Here is a 12,769-nt window from a genome sequence, read left to right on the forward strand (position 1 = left end):
GCCTTCACAAATTGCATGAAATCCTGCCCGGGATTTAGTGATAAGGGTTTGGGGCTTGAAGAGACACACACACATTCTGTCGGGGAAGCTTTTGGTAGATGCCATTAAAGCGTTTTTTTCATCCGCAGTAAAATAGTGACCTTGAGGAGGCAGTTGCCTAATTACCAAGGTTATAATATTCAGAACGATTAGAGTAATAGTGTTTTTTTTAAAGTTGTTTTTTTTCTGGGTTAGATGCTGCGTCCTTGTTGCAGACAGACCGTAATGAGAATTGAAATGAGAGTGGATTGGACAGGAGGTATTGCATCACTGTCTGATGCGGAGACTTCAGTCGGTGCCAGTTAAAGCATGCAGGTTTGAAATGGGGATGCAGCTCATTTTAGTCGAGCTGCCTCTGCTTTTGGCTTTGTTCTGGCGTTGGGTAAACAGTAAACAGACCCCGCATGATCTGACTTTAAATGTTTGACGGTGTAATTATTTCCAAAAAGGACTATTTGCAAAACTTAACTGAAGAATGTAACATTTTACTGAGACAAATTCTGGGGAGGAGAGCGGCCAGATGGACAAGAAACAGAGCAGTGGATCTCACTGTAGCCGTGGCTCTGGGGGTCAATATTGCAAACAGTGTTTCGACTCCAACACAAATAATTTTGATCCTAGTGCTCCCACTGATCCAAACATTTACTTATCCAGATTTACTTCCAGTTATTGCCTGAAAAGACAAAGCAGGCCTTTGCCTGTGGATGCTGTTACTGGATGTGCCGTGTGATCGGTGATTTAGCATTTGACACGCTTGTCTGTCAACTCGTTCTTTGATGGTGTTTTATCGCTTTGTGCACCTACTGACACGAGTTTAAGATTCAGGTCAACGTCGAGACCTTTTTAACCTCTAATCAGCATAGATGTTGCACCGTGCAAGCACTGAGGTTTCCGGCTTTAATTATGGACTATTATTATCATTGTAGGATGAACGCAGAGGTCACTGAATCTTTACAAATTGACCCTCACAACTCTGCTTTTGTTCTCCGCTTAGACTAATGTTCTTCTTGAGGTTTCAGAAGGAGGATAAATAAAGAGCAATGCGTCTTTCACTCCTACATCTTACTATCATCTGTGTAGAAATGAGCAGGAGCGGCGATGAAGGGCTATTTATTGTCCATTAATAGATACTTCCAAGGGCACGCAGGCTGTTACAGGGAAAACTCATCTGTCTTCATGGTTTTGGTTTGGTTTTCATATAGCACAGTGACGATGAACAGGATTGAAAAGAGAGATATAATACCATTGCATGCAATTAGATTCAGACCCATGCAAGAGCTGAAAATGGATGATTTCCCAGGGGGTTGTACTAATCCACTCAAGTGCCATGGCACCTTGTCATGCACTTCTTTAAACAAATCATATTTTTATCTTGGCGTAAGGTCACCCTATTTACATGCATTTCTGCGGCTGCCAAAATTATTAGTTGGCGTTACTTCTTAAAACACTGCAGCCTGTTCTTGGTAGCAATTTACCTTAACTGGGCATTCATAATGGATCCATTACACGTCTATAAATGTACTGTGCTTGTGAAACAACAGCACCACAGGACATCCATGTCAAGTCTCAAAATTGCATTGTGTTTGATGAATGCATGTAGCGAGATTCCATCATCAAGCAGCTGCTGGTGAAAATGAAAAGAGTGGCAACATTCATCAACACTTGCACATAAATTCCAGTGTGTAGGGTGTTTCGTGACTAAATAGTTGACGCATAATCACGCACACCGCGGTAATAATGTGTTCCTTTGTAATAACACTGACGCTTACCATGTGTTAACCTCTGCTGATATGAGCTGTGTCAGCGGCTACATGGAGCTACTTGATTCTCATGCTTGCCCCACTTACAAAAGGAAACCTTGACTTTTGGGTCAAAGTATGGGGGCTGCTATAACTGGCCTATAATAGTTCATATAGACAAATGCTCTCATTATGAGGTTAAGAGGCTTGGCTTGCTGTGATATTTACCCGACTTGCACAGCGTTATGGTTAACCTACTTTCGCTCATTCAAAGAGGGAGGGGGTAGCTGGCAGCTGCTTTTCATACTTTTATGCCAGCGGACTGATCTATCTGTGGGTGAAACACCACGATAGGTGGATAAGGATATTCTCTTAAATGCTTTATTTATGATGACAGAGCTTCTCATTTGAAAAGGGTATCAAAGTTGCATGAAAACAGCTTAACCTATGTGCCCTAACCAGAGTATGGCTAATCGAGAAGATTATCTGCGGACACAAAGCTGCTGCTGGCGTGTGAGGGACTTTAAATTACCCAGTCTACCAGTTGCTGCAACCAGTGAACCTTTAATGTGTATTGCTGTCAGATTGCTCGGCTGATTTGTAACCAAAAGATGACCCAGAAAACTTCATTTCAGTCACAGCGCGACATGTTTAATGTTTTATTGACTGGGCTGCGTCGTGTAATGATAAAGCCCTGGCTTACTCATCCCTGGCTAACAATATAAACATTCTTTCACAAGCATTTTAATTCACAGAAAACTGTAGCATATCAGTAGAATGGAAAAATCCATATGTAGCATGTTTAAACAAACTAAGGATAAACAAATCAAAATAGCCAATTACTGTGAACGCTGCACTATACAGCAGAAAGCTGTGTGTTGAGGACAGTGGGAGAAAAGGCAACTCAGGAATAATTTGAGTTCCAGTGCTAATTTAAGAGTCGAAAACTAGATGGGGAAATAATAATTAAAATCAATAAATTATTAGTGTTTGCCCATTTTCCCATAACAGCTCTGACACATCTATAATTTGCCTTCATTTGACATAAAATATGAAACATATCTGAGACAGGTAGTCCATTCAAGTCAACTCTCATCTCTGTTTCATATCCATTTTCAGCGGTGCTCTGACACCTTAGACTTAAAGGCTCCATACAGGCGTTTTCAGTTATTCTGCCGTATCAGACCTCTGTTGGATGTGAGGTCCCCAAACTCTCATGTACTAATAATCATAACGGTGTAAATTGACTGACCCTAACAGGTGCAATAAAGCAGGAGAGTGAGGGAGATGTCAGTGGAGCACACACCCACACAGTCCTCAGGCGAGGTTTAATCAGCCAAAATGAGTGAAAACACCTGGGTGGACCACGGGTGCATAAGGGCTTTAATGTCAGTGGAAGTGCTGCAAAACAGCCAACTTTTGAATAAAAGGAAAAACTACTTTACATCCTCTTCACAGCATGCATACTGGCTTATTTTTGTCTTGTGGGTTTGATTTTCTGACAATATTTGTCACAAATGCAATGCCCTTTAAGAGCTGACACTCAAATCAAGGATTTTAGAGTGTCTTTGAATGCACTGAGAGAGGCTGAGTTTAGTCACAACCAAACTGCAACACAATGAGCAGTAAAAATAAGTACATGTGCAGTGTGACATTGCAGCTCCTCTATCTAAAGGATGTTTCAGCTCTCTACAAACTGATTTGAAAAACAAATTGAAATGCATGGAAACTAATGGCTGCCTGTTGCAAGTGGGAATCCACCGTCAATGTAAATCCTGCGTGCTGTATATACAGTAGCCTATATAAACATGTACACCCACACATACTGTACATAATCACCCAGTCTTTGTCTATCCATTCAGGATGTATTTATTTCCACTAATTGTATAGTTTAAGACCTATTAAACCCCTGGATTGTATGTAGACAATTTTTTTTTTAGTTGGTCTTCACTCTTTTTACTTTCATGGACCCCTTTAAAGACTGTATCTTAAATAGATTCCCTTTCAATGTGTAATGGAAGCCTGAAGGCTCAGACAGGAATGGAGTGATCAAACTCATTCTGTTCAAAAGATATGGACTGTCAAATATGTCTTGTGCACTTGTGACTTCCATCCCCATCATGGGGTTGATTGCCCCTGTATTGGGAAAAATGGAGGTGATCTTAAAAATGAATTCAGAAAGTTTCATTTCATTAAAATTTTGAAATTTTCCCACTGAAATGCAACAAGAGAACATATGCATTCCTATTGGTACATTTTCATCCTTATATATAACATTATAAAGACCAAAACAAAGAACAATACCTGTGACCAACAACCCAATAAAGAGAATGTGACTAGCAACTGGGATTTTTTTTTGCTGCTGACAAAGCTAGCAGCCACGTGTTGTAGCCTAGCTTAGCTCTAACTACGTAAACTAAAGCTCTCCCTTTATCAGCCCCTCAAGGATGTTGTGATTACACACAGTTATCACAAATTCAGCCAATTCCTATTCTGCATGACCTTGCAATCATGTCTAAGCACTTTAAGTTGACAGCAAATTTGACTATTTGAAACTGTTGACATTTAATTTCACTGTGGAGCTTTGTGTAGTGTATTGATTCAGTCAAGGAGAGGGGCAAGGAGAGCAAGAGGGGAGCAGCTCCCTGAGACAGTCTTCTAGCATCATCGGCGATCAGCTCCCACCCATCATCACAAACAGGTCCTAATTCTGTGGGAAACACTGAATGCTCATAACAATAGGCCCCGAATCCGAGACAGCATCACAACTATTTTGGCAGACTTCATTTGCCCCTGTGGTTTTATTCCAAAAAATGAATAAATGCATTGCAACATCCATCACAGTTTTTAGACATTTCAGGCCACAGCGATCACAAAAACAGCCTGCAAAATCTTGGAGAAACTGCTTCATACTTCTTAATGGTAATAATTGTTCTTCTTATATAATAATAATTCTTATAAACCCACTTTGTAAAAGCCTAGAGAGAGAAACACAGAAGAGATGGACAGTTACATTTGGACCAACCCGGTCTCACTCCGAAGTTGTCGAAATCCAGCACTTGGGCAGTAACTTGCAGCCTCAGACACTGACAAAATAAAGCCGTCCTTTCACGTCGGCATGCGGTTGCTGATATAGTTTAAAGGTGCTCAGTGGTGTTAGGGGAAAATGCGGCGGGCAAGAAAGAAAGTAAAGGTGACAAATGTCCAAGTAGGGTGGACAAGAGGGGTGGTTGGTGGGTCAAACAAACACAGACCAAGATTACAAAGCCAAACCTTGTTATTTTTTCTCTCTCTTATTCTTTTGTTGCCTAAACCTAACCATGTGTTCTTGTTGCCTAATGCTGCATTCCCGAGCATTGGGCGCTAGATCCAGATTGTCTGGAATCCAGCATTCCAGACGATCAATGTTGAACGTAAACAACAAACATGGACGACCGCAGATCCAGGTACAACCAGATATCGCTATGTAAAGTAATTGGGCATTTACATTTCACCGTGTATCGTCATGGAAAGACACTATAGCAACATATTTTCACACCGACAGCGTGCAGAACGAGTTGATTTAACATTACAGTGTGTAATGTAACCACATACATGCAGAGAATTATAGTTTTTTTGTCAATTCGTTGAAGTATTACCTGTCACGATGTGCATCCCTGCGTGCGCCGCTATTGTTGTGTTGACGTCACGTTGTTGATTTGCGGTGAGGTCGGGGTAGCTCAATCTGGCCCGACTCCACAACTAGGACCTCTGGCTTCGATGGCGTTTCAATGCATTTTTTCTAGTTGGAAGTCTGAAACTTCCTACCTCCCAGCACTTAGGAATGCACCATAAACCCAACCACATGCGTTTGTTGTTAAAGGAAATACGACGTAGTGCATTTATTTTGAAAGAGACTGTATGTGAGCATTACATTTCCTGTGAAAACTGGGGTGTATTTTGAAAGAAGACAATGCATGTAACAGGCAGAACTTGACACGGTGTCCCAATCGCACCCAGGGTACCTTTCACGACATATCTTGACGTGGAAAGTCCATGACCAAACGTCGATATGTGACGAGATCAGAGTGAGAATGTGTTGTTTTGACATGACAAACACTGAAAGACCTCCCACCTTAATGCAAAGCATCTCACCCCTGAAACTGCTCTGAAAATATCAGTACAAATGTTTTGTAACAGTGCCCTCTAGGGAGTGAGATCTAACCAGCTCGGCCATCCCCCACATAATAGTCCTGTCTTTGTCTTACCTTTATTTGTCCAGCTTTGTTGTCCTTGCCTCTAGCTGTAATCTTAAATTATGTGTAAGTACATTGAGAGCATTGAAAAATGAGTCAGATTCCTTGTATGTGTACACATACTTGGCCAATAAAAGTAATTCTCTCTCTCCTCTCTTCAAATACTTATATAGTTAATGTGCTAATGCATGCAAACTGTTAAAAAAAAAAAAAAAAAAAAGCCCAACTATCTCACACTGAAACCGCCTCCAACCAAGGTGGCTGCATTATTAACTGCAGTTAACACACAGCAACTGCTAATGAGAACTCCTCTTTAACAGCTATAGAAGCTATACAAAAAGCTTAACGTTCAAGCTATATGACATCCTTCACTTCACTGTTACCTTCACCGCTAAATAGTGTGGAGACCCGCTGTGTCTGACAACCCCAAGGATGGCACACTTATGCCTGTATGACACTTAATCGGGCCACGGTACTCAACATCTACCATTTTCGTCAGACAGACAGGTTTCGCACTACACCAAACTGTGTATTGATTCAATAAACTGTCTATTGATTCTAAAAAGGCTGGGCATGTTCTATACTCCAACTCTCTCCGTCGAATGCTCCTTTTCTCCCTTTCTCTCTCCGTATCACCTTTGAATTTTCCATCTTATTTGTGATGGCAGACAAAGCACTTAAAGGGTGAAGCTTTTTAGACTCAGGACTTTTGAGCAGATGACAGAGCGCATTAGCTTTTCCACTTTATGCAGATATTGGCCCACTTTGTCACTAAAAAGGCGTGTAGAGGACTATTTTTGCCCAATTCAAAGTGAGGAAAGTGTGTCATGACCCAGTAACACATAGTGAAACCTGTGTGAAGTCCTGCCGGATTGCTTCCCTTATGCTATATCCTTTCTTGGCGTTGAACATTAATCATGATTGACAGATTGGCGTGCATTTGAACTCCTCCCAGAGGAGAACGCCATAAGTAACACCTTTTTTAACAAGCGCTCCAAACCGAATGGCTGTGTAGTCTGGAATTTACTGTCAGGCAGGGTCAATAAAAGGGGTGTTAATTCCTGTGGGTCTGAATGAAAGCTAAATGCAGTCAACAGTGTCATACTCCGGGAGGAGAACAATGTTTAAAGGACAGTATTTTGCAAAAGCCTCTCACGCTGCCCTGTCAGGTCTGTCTACAGTCACAAAGGGGAAATAAATGGTGAAAGTGCGGCTGCTGCAGCACATGCATATCTCACAGTGCTACTTTGAATCCAAATTAAGGAAATCATTGCCAAATAGTGGAAGATGGCATTTACATTTATTTCCATGTCACAGTGCTCTGTGGAAATTTAACAACACATTAATCAATTTGGTTAACTGCTTTTTCTCAGTGTGGTTTCAGCAGGGATTTCACAGTCATCTCCTTTGACCAGTTTACTCTTACTTTAGACATTATAACAGCTCTCTCTTCTCTCTGAAGAAAACTGCTTTTACAGTTTCCACCAACGCACGAGGAAAAAAAGCTAAAACAAAGACACAGTGCATAGGCTATATTTTAATATCACCAAATGGCAGGGTGCTCAATATTTCTTGCTTGAACCAAAATCTTGCATGGTCAAAGTGAGGATAATATTATCTTATGAGTTTACAATTTGCCTCATAAAATCTGCTGTATGAGTGAACCAAATTTAGCAAAGTGACCTAAAAGGATTCTGAATCTGTGCACCGTGGTATTAAACTGTGAAACAGGTTTCAAGGTTTTTTTAAAAATAGTTCCCTGATATTAAAAAGAGCGGTTGGACGATTTGGGAAATAAGTTTATTTGCCTTCATGCTGGGAGTTATATGAGAAGACTGATCCCTTTCATTTCTGTGCACTAAATATGAAGCTACAGTCAGCAGCCAGTTAGCTTAGGTTAGCATAAATACTGGGAACACAGGAAACAGTTAGCCCGACTGACTTCTCACTCTTTGCTGTAGGCTACTTCTCAGGCATAATTTATGTTAAACTATTCTGACCAGTAGTGAATTAAAGGTTAAGGTCTCAGCTTTAAATAGATATGTTTTAATGTACATAGATCTTTTTCTTAAAACAGCTTATCAGTGACTAAAATCATGTTGTGCACAATGTTAAAATGCTACAGGCCAGGGGTGTAAAACATACAGCCGGCAGGCCAAAACCGGTCCGCCAAAGGGTCCGATCTGGCCCACTCGGGAAGCCAGTGCACTTGGTATGCTTACAGCACCTTTCAGAGCTCAAGGAATATTATATTCAGCACCAGTATCAAACTTATCATGGTGATAAATACAACAACTTGTGAGGAAAACAAAGAACAGGGAAGATAAAATATTGGCAGGTTTTAAGGAAAAAGAAGTCTGGGTTTAGTTTTAGCAGTGCAGCTGTGAAACTAGCTACCTTACTGCTAACAAAGCATCAGCACCAAAGCCACACCCTGAGGATGAGTTTGCTGAAAAACAGATATATTGTTGAAATTGCATGGTTTTTTTTTCTGCCATTCTTCAGCCCTTGTCTCAGACTGTTTATCATTTGTTTTGTACATGGATTGTTCATTCATTGATTTCAGACTGTAAGCTACTTGTAGGGTTCCTTCTTTACACTAAAAGAGAGGGACACATTTGAAGGCTTTGTTATTTACAGGTATTTATGCAATGGCCCATTGGAGATCAAATTGGGCTGTATGTGGCCCATGTACTAAAATGAGTTAGACACCCCTGCTATAGGCATTCATTCATTCATTATCCTTAACCACTTCTCCAGGTACAGGGACGAGGGGTTGCTGGAGCTTATCCCAGCTGACACTGGACAAGAGGCAGGGTACACCCTGGACAAGTCGCCAGACTATCACAGGGCTGACACATAGACACAGACAACCGTGCATGCTCACATTCACCTACAGGGAATACGGAGTCACCAATTAACCTGCATGTCTTTGGACTGTGGGAGGAAGCTGGCTGAGGAAGCCAGAGAAAACCCACACTGACACGAGGAGAACATGCAAACTCCACACAGAAGGCCCCCAACTGGCTGGTGAGGCGAGAGTGTTAACCACCACCATTTAATAACGCATTTGCCTTGTTTAAAAATAAGAACATTTTAAAGCATTTCATCAGTAGGAATATCTAATTACTTCTGCCATAAGCCATTACAAAAAAAAAATTATGTTGTTTTTTAACTTTCAAAATAGTTTTAACTTTTTAATTAAAATTAAAATAGAGTTAGAGCTACAACTGTTAATTTTACACTTGGTTGGGACATGTGAGATCGCAGACCACGGCTCACATTTGACCCACCTTTGTGATGAAGCCAGCTGCCATCACTCATCACAGACTTTTAAACCTTATATCAAAATGTAGCTGTGTCAATGAAGATTCCTTTAACTAGAAATAACCATTTCCAGTATTTCTATTTTTATACTCTTTTTAGTCCACAGACCACTTATTTATTTATTTATTTATTTTTTACCTTTGATACTATGAAGCAAGGGAGTTCAAGTGTCTCGGAGTCTTGTTCACAAGTGAGGGTAAAATGGAGTGTGAGATGGATTGGCGGTTTGGTGCAGCGTCTGCAGTGATGCGGGCACTGTGCCAGACCGTCCTGGTGAAGAGGGAGCCGAGCCAGGGGGCAAAGCTTTCGATTAACTAGTCCATCTACGCCCCAACCTTCACCTATGGTCATGAGCTATGGGTAATGACCAAAAGAATGAGGTCACGGATACAAGCGGCTAAAATGAGTTCCCTCTAAAGGAGCTCGGACATCCAGGGGGAGCTCGGAGTAGAGCTGCTGCTACTTTGCGTTGACAGGGGTCCGTTGAGGTGGTTCGGGCATCTGATCAGGATGCCTCCTGGACACCTCGCCTTATAGGTGCTCCAGGCACGTCCAACTGGTACAGTAGGAGGCCCCGGGGCAGACCCAGATCATGCTGGAGGGGTTACATATCTTGTCTGGCCTGGGAACGCCTTGGAGGAGCTGGAACTCATTGCTGTGGAGAGGGGTGTCTGGAATACTTTGCTCAGCCTGCTTCAGATAAGTGGTTGAAAATTGATGGATGGGTGGATGCTATGAAACTGAAATGTTACCCTCACCAAAAAAGTTTGTGACTTTCAGATGTTTTAAAATAGAAGATGAGTGCAGGTCAGGAAAGCAAACATTCTGATGTTACATTTTTGTTTCTGTGACCTTCAAAGGAGCAGAAAAACGCTGTGTGCCAACCAACCCCGGTCTCCTCTAACCTTTCATACACTTTGTTCTATACCAGAATTAAACAGATGAAATATAATATTTCAATGTGTGAACTTTAGAGGTGTTGGAAGGCAGATTTGTGTTACTTCAAGAGCAGAGCCAGGCTAGTTGTTTCCTCTGTCTCCAGTCTTTGTGTGCTAAGCTAAGCTAACTGGTTGCTGACTATAGCTGCATATTTGCAATAGAGAACACGGACCAAGAAAGAGAAAATCACATATTTTCCAAAATGTCAAAGTATTATTTTAATCCACATTTAAAACTAACGATAATGACAGCACACTACAAATCATAAAACCTATTAGTGTCATCTCTTGGCTCATGTCAAGGCATTTTGTCACTTGGTGGGACAACATTGGTGAAAAAGGAGCATGACTAACGTTCACACCAGTGAAGTGTTTCTAGCACACTTCAAAGCCTGTAATTAAAAATACATGCATTGTGTTAATGAACCACTGAATGAGTGTATTAATGAATTAACAGTATGTATCATACAAAGTGATTCTCCAAGTAACACCTCTTTAACATTAAACTCAGCGGCGTCACATTTACATTACCTAATTGGGCTCAGTTTTTGCTATTTATATGCACACGTTTGTTTTCTACGCTTAAAACAAACATGCAAATAAACCTAGAAGCAGCATTTTAATATTTTCACCCCGAAGGCATGCACGCTGTGCTCAATGACATCTCTCGGTTAAAAAGAAAACTACACTCTCAATAATGCTTATGTGTTGTGTTCGCTGTTGTTTCCCCACCAACAGTTCTCAGCCAAGTGGAACCATCTCCCATAGCATTTGGTGGAGGTGGAAGACAAGCTCTTAATCGGCTGTGTTATTGAATTATTGAATTAAAAGCTTAAGTACTCAGGGTGAGCATGTCAATTTTTCACAACTGAATGGTACACTGCTCATTCCATTTTCATCTGAATAGATCATTTGTGTATGTAAAATGTAGAAGAATGGAGGTATTACACAGATCTGTTTCATTGTCTGTAATTCCCTTTCACTGTGACTGTAATCATTCTGAGAGACAAGTCATATTCATTCAACACTGCATGTTAGTCCTTAATCTGCATTCAGCTCCCCTCAACAACATAGCACTTTTTTTCCCCGTCAAGCATCTGTACTGTAGCACAATGTTAATTAAGAAAGGGTTTGGTTGAAAGCAAATTCTGAATAATTACGGCAGAAGTGGAAGTTTAACCTGTGTTACTGTCTTGTGATGTAAAACGGCGATATAGTGCTAAAAAAATTGGAGGTGTAAGTGTCGCAGCGGATGGTTCAACCCTTTTCTACTTGACATTCTGCTCACCTGTCTTCATCCCCCGTGTTCTGATACCCTGGGACTGATACAGATAAAATGATGTGATGTTTCTGTCTGTATTTCAATGGGATGAGTTGCTGTGACCCACGCAATCTCCCTCTCAAAGAGTATTTCAACTTATGCAGATGAGCTCATCAGAGCTGCCTGCTGAGATGAGACATCTAGGTCTGGAATTGTGTCAATACCAGCACCAAAACAAATGCAAATCAAAATCCAAATTAATGTGTTTTCCCTGAGGAGAAACTGAGTCGTACTTATAGTCAGCTCTCAGTAGATGACAGGATTCTGTTATCCAGAGCTCATGAAAAACAAGGCATTCTCAAACCGCTCACCGAGCCGGGGTACAAAAGTCAGTGTCTCCAGATGGAGAAACTAAACTAAACTAAGTAAAAAGAAACAGGAGGCTCTTCTGTGATTGTTTTGCACATGAAAAACAGAAAAACAGTTCTACATTTCCAGGATTCCTAAGTTTAGTGATCCATCTCGGTAAACATACATCCATGTTTATATTTAAACGTTCTATATAGATGTCAGGCAGACGTGGTGGATATGCTGCAGGTTCTCTAAATAATATTACTCCGGTCACGGCGACGTTTATGCCCTCTGTCTTCTGCTTGAATGAATGAGAAGCAGCCATGTTTAAAAAAACAGCAGAGAAATGGATGGACTGCAGCAGTTTTGGCTGCTAAAATATGTCTGTGGACTGTGGCCTTCTGTCACGACAACCACCCTTTCTGCATTTGACTGAATAATAAGACATGTACAATGCATACAGTATAAACAGCAGTTTTGCACATGCACTCTTGCAGATCAAACAGGGAGCAAATGATGGACATCTGGAAATCTCTTCAGTGAAGACGTTCTATTTTTATTAGTTGTATAATTCTCTTTTTTATTTACTTGTGATAACCTTTAATAGACTCTTTGTTCAATGCTTTGCTGCTGCGATGACCCACTTTCCCCCACAGTGATCATTAAAATTTTATATAATCCGTCAAAGAATTCATTGAGAAAAGTCTTCACTTGTTACTGCTAGTTGCAGCTGAAGGTTAAAGGGAAAGATCTGATTTTTTTTTAAATGGGGTTGTGTGAGGTACGTGTCCATAGCCAGTGTATTACATACAGAAGATGTCAGTAGGCATGCTCCTAGTTTTAAGGGGTACTGAAACTGAAGCTGAGCAATGTACTGCT

At 40.9% G+C, this 12,769-nt stretch overlaps 1 long non-coding RNA gene across 1 annotated transcript in view; it reads left to right on the forward strand.

Moving 5' to 3' along the window:
- The window catches only part of LOC144466865 (uncharacterized), a 70,033-nt gene that overhangs the window by 50,325 nt on the left and 6,939 nt on the right, over positions 1-12,769 (forward strand). The gene's annotated exons all lie outside the window — the stretch shown is intronic.

This window comes from Epinephelus lanceolatus, chromosome 14 (genome assembly GCF_041903045.1).
Source record: "Epinephelus lanceolatus isolate andai-2023 chromosome 14, ASM4190304v1, whole genome shotgun sequence".
In the NCBI taxonomy this organism is placed as follows: domain Eukaryota; kingdom Metazoa; phylum Chordata; class Actinopteri; order Perciformes; family Serranidae; genus Epinephelus; species Epinephelus lanceolatus.